Source organism: Babylonia areolata, chromosome 6 (assembly GCF_041734735.1).
Source record: "Babylonia areolata isolate BAREFJ2019XMU chromosome 6, ASM4173473v1, whole genome shotgun sequence".
NCBI classification, from domain to species: domain Eukaryota; kingdom Metazoa; phylum Mollusca; class Gastropoda; order Neogastropoda; family Buccinidae; genus Babylonia; species Babylonia areolata.
In genome coordinates, this window is record NC_134881.1 from 16,245,988 (window position 1) to 16,251,250 (window position 5,263).

A 5,263-nucleotide genomic window follows, 5' to 3' on the forward strand; every position below is an offset into this window, starting at 1 on the left:
CCTGATCCTGATCCTGAAATTAGAACGCTGAAATTAAATGGACTTTACAGGTGCTTTCACTCTTTGTTTAAGTACTTCAGCTCCTTTTCCTTTCTCACAGGCTTACATTGTAAAACACGCGAAAATAATCGTTTAAATAGATGCTAAAATAGGGAATCCACAAAGGTCAACTTATGAAAAAGCCAAAATTCAAAGTTTGGTTTTTATACCTACCTTGTTCGGGAGTGACAGAGAGGAGAGAAAACAACGTCCGACGACCGACCTCGCCACTCTGTGTACAAACACTGACAGCCATGTGGTTGTGAAGGGAGACAACGGTTTGATTCAACCGGTACCACAATCACATGACCATTTGCACATTACTGATCACATGATGTGGCGTGTCTTTTTACCTAAGCTGTGACACAACAGACACACCTCCAGGAATCTGGCGAACAGTTATGTGCAGTGCCCCAGTGATACTTCACAGTGGAGAAGAAGAGGATCACAAGACTGCACTGAAGAAAAATGTCTGGGTGTTACATTTATTAGAAAACTGAAATATGATAATGATTTTCTCAGGTAGCAAATGATAGCACCGAGGAAGATTCATGATTTTGATAAGTACATCTGATTCATTTAATAATACATTTTGTTTTCCTCCTTTGAAGTTCACTCTCCCAACAAGTCAAGCTGTTAAGGACAGCTTCAGTGTTCAGCCTGAGGCAAAGGAAGCGTGGCCAATGTTGTCTGGCATGAAGATGCAGAATACAGTCTTGGAAGATTTTTTTTTTAACAATGCATGGCTTTGAGATAAGTTTTAGCAACTGGTTCAGCAGGTATATAGTTACAAGCAGTATAAATATATTGATACAAAAATTATAGTAAAACAAATACACCTGCTGACAGAATAAAAGTGAAAGAAAAAAGGTTGGTGCTGTCCTGGCAGCATTAATTTCAGAGAAATCTGTTGTGACAAAATAATTATTGTATTTGAACCATATACATTGTTTTTCTATAATACTTAATAGCAAATGACCTTACTCTCCCACCCCCTAACCCCAAAACATGTGTCACAAAACACTGGCCAAGTCAGCATCCGTCTCCCTTGTCTTTTTTTGTAAGGGACAATAATAGTTTTATGTACCAACTCATAAGTTATGTCCCTTTAACAACTGGTTACCCACCACAGGGATGAGAAAACAATTTCAGTTGGAAAGATTGTTTTATGATGTTTTTTTCGTTTTTTTTTTTTTTTTTTTTAAGTAATATATATATATATATATATACATATATATTAATTATCTACATATATATATATATATATATATTAACATTATTTTACTCTCAAAAGTAAGTTCAAATGGAATATTTCACTGTTGTGTTTTGACAAATTATGGATCATTATTTCAAATGGGTTTTCCAGTCTTGAAAGTGAACCAGAAGTTTGTGACAAACAACGAGACATGAACATCGGGTACACAACAAAAATAGAAGACAAAATGATCAGCCTAATATGAAGAAAGCCAAGGCAAGGAGGACTGGATCGAAGAACAATCAAGGCTTCTCTGGATCAAAGCCTCAGGGTACTGTCTGGCTAGAAAAAAAGCCGACCATCCTCTCAGCCTGACGTTCAAAATCCAGCTCGTCACTACAGATGCGCCTAAGTCGATCGTTAAAATCGTCTGTTCCATGAGTCGAAGGCCAGTGGAGCGAAGGAGACGGTGGGTGGCAGAAACAAGGCCAGGGTGGCCAGATGGGGGACTGAACTTCAACTGAAAACCTTTGGGCAGAATGTGTCTTCTGTGACACTGCTGCATAAAATGGATGTGATTAGTCAGTCTAGTCTTATCAAGGGTGCTGCGCAGGTAGAAGACACCAAGGGACTGGGGGATGGAGGGCAGGGTCCGAAGCTGGGCCAAAGCAGCGCCAAAGCAGGCAGAATCCACAGGCATGTTGGGCGAGAGGTAAAAGTTGAGATAAAAACACAGTACAATAAAACAAAATGAGGCAGAGTCAAACAGGGTCACAGTCTGATGATAAAATGCTTTGTAGGCGATAAAAGGGTTGTGACTGCACGATGTCGGCGTAAAACAGTGGGAGGTAGACTAAAAGAATCTTGGTAAAAGTCGACTTACGTGGGATAAAAGAGGCGACGTATCGAGCCACAGGTTCTTCTTCAGGCAAATGAAATGAGGGAGTGACAGACAGAAAGATACAGACAGAGAGGGAGAGAGTAAAGTTCAGGAAAGGAAAGTGATGAGAAGTCACAGGAAAGGGCGCAAAAAACGTAGAAGGGTGAGTAGAACTGTCAGTGTGAGTTTGTGAAGGAAAGAAAGGGCTCTGAAAGGGAAGGGTGAGGGGAACGGGGAAAAAAGTGGGCGGGGGGTGAGAGGGCAGGAGTGAGGGAAGGAATGCTCGGGTTAATGTTTTTTGCTGGTCTTCTTGCCATGGCCATTGTGTCCCCATACTCTTCATCAACTGAAAAAAATAAAGAAATCAATTAATCATTGTTAAAAAATTAAATGTCAGATATCATTAAACTTTAAAAGGGAGTGTTTTTCATACTTTAGTATGTCACTCAACTCAGTGGGGAAATGTGATTCCTCTAATTAGCCGGAACACAACTAAATCTTTGTGATTAAAATGAAAATAGTTCCTTTAGTTTTCATGAACCTATACACAGACTGTAAGTTTGTACCGAGAAAATAAAATAAACTAAACCACATAACAGTATCTGCATGATTACTGAACGGAGCGAGGTTGTAATTTGTCAATGGCTAAGAAGTAAGATGCTCATCTGTCGATACAGAGAGTCCATGAGGGTCTGGATTCGGATCCCGCTCTCACTCTTTCTCCCGTGTTTGACTGGAAAATCAAACTGAGCGTCTAGTTATTCGGATGAGACGATAAACCCAGGTCCCGTGTGCAGCACGCACTTGGCTCACGAGTATATAACCTACTATTGCAGTAAGTGTTGTCCTCTGCCGGCAGTGAAGAAATCCACTCTTGATGCATGAACTCAAGACCTGACTAATTGCGTTGGGTTATGCTGCTGGTTAGGCATATGCCCAGTAGATGTGGTGTAGCGTATATGGATTTGTCCGAACGCGTCCTTGGGAAATTGAAACAGAAAAGTTGTAGAAATCATGTGACATTCTTTGCCTTGCAAGCCAATGTGTTGCTGCTTCATGTTCAACTGGAAACAAAATACATCTGTCACCCATGGCACTGATAAAGTTTTCAAAAATACATGATGGAAACCAAATACATTTTATCAAAAATAACTATCTTCTACCCCCTACTTATCCTCTGGCTCAGATCTCTCTTCTGTTTTTCCTCTTTTTTTTCTTTGTGTGTGTGTGTGTGTGTGTGTGTGTGTGTGTGTGTGTGTGTGTGTGTGTGTGTGTGTGTGTGTGTGTGTGTGTGTGTGTGTGTGTGTGTGTTTTCTTTTAAAAAAATCATATTTAACTCTCTGTTACAACAAATTTCTCATGTGAAATTTGGATTGCTCTACCCAGGAAGAGAGCATTACTGAGGTGCAGTGACACACACACACACACACACACACACACACACACACACACACACACACACACACACACACACACAAAAGATGAACAAATAAGATATCAAAATAAAATTTAAAAAATATCTAAGCCAAATGGTTTCTATTTTATCATTATGATTGATAGAAGAGTCATATACTTGCTTTTATTTCATCCTAATATAAAAATGTATACAAACTAAAATACATGCACCGATTTTCCGAAAAACATATCTGTACAATATATAAGGATAGACAGTTCAGTTCAAGTCAGTTCAGTTACTCTAGGAGGCGTCTCTGCGTTCGGCCGGACAAATCCATATCTATACACTACATCTGCTAAGCAGATGCCTGACCAGCAGCGTAACCAACAAGCTTTGTCAGGCCTTGAGGAAAAATAGGAAGAATACAAGCAAAATAAGACTCAAAAGTAAATAAAAAGATAAGTAAATTAATGATTTGGTAAATTAAAATACTTAACTAATATTAGTACTAATATCATAATGATCAAAATATGAATGATAATATTATAATGATAGACAATAACAGCACGTTGTGCCGTCCACTGAGCACGTTGAGTTACGCTGCTGGTCAGGAATCTGCTTAGCAGATGTGATCAGTGTAGCATATATGGATTTGTTCCCACACAGTGACGCTTCCTTGATTAAGCGAACTGAACTGAACAGTGCCATCCATCAGAACTGAAAGGGGTTCAGGGGCCACTCAGGCCCCTGGCGGGGTACAAGGGCAGCGCCCTGATTGGGGGCCCAGGGAAGCAACGCCTCCCCCCCACCCCCACCCCCCCATCCCTCCTCCGCTCCCTGAAGCAGAACAAAATATAAGAATTAAAAAGCATTTGGAAGGCTCCTGTGCAATCAGAAACAGAAATTTTCATCTGAAAACCACTGATTTGGTTATATGTTATGTCTATATAGACATATAGACATAAAGTGATAAAATCATGAACACACACTATTCAAAGATCTTAAATGGTGGAACCGGGCGGAATAGCCGAGTGGTTAAAGCGTTGGACTTTCAATCTGAGGGTCCCAGGTTCGCATAAGATTTTTCCGATCTCCCAGGTCAACATAATATTATGTGCAGGCCTGCTAGTGCCTGAACCCCCTTCGTGTGTATACGCAAGCAGAAGATCAAATACTGACGGACGTTAAAGATCCTGCAATCCATGTCAGCGTTCGGTGGGTTACGGAAACAAGAACATACCCAGCAGCATGCACCCCCCCTCCCCGAAAGCGGAGTATGGCTACATACATGGCGGGGTAAAAATGGTCATACACGCCGTAAAAGCCCACCCGTGTACATACGGGTGAACGCGGGAGTTGCAGCCCACGAACGCAGAAGAAGAAGAAGAAAAATGGTGGAAAATAACTCCTCTTAACCATGAATGAAGATCAAATATACAAATGGTGGAAAATGTCTCACCTTAACAATGAAGTGAAGATCAAATACTAGTAGCTGCTTGTGAGGAACTTTTCATATAAATTTCAATTCAGTTCAATTCAATTCAAAATACAGTTTATTGTCTGCTTCAACCAAAACAGAAAATTATCTTTAGGCTCACTTAAAATACCCGTCAGCAAAAATCCGGCAAGAGAAAAAACGAACAACTGACACACCCTTCACTGATCACCCTGCACACACCAATTATTATTTAAAAAGAAAAAACATGTGGCTAAGATACTATTACATTATGATTTAGAGTGAAACAACTCTGTG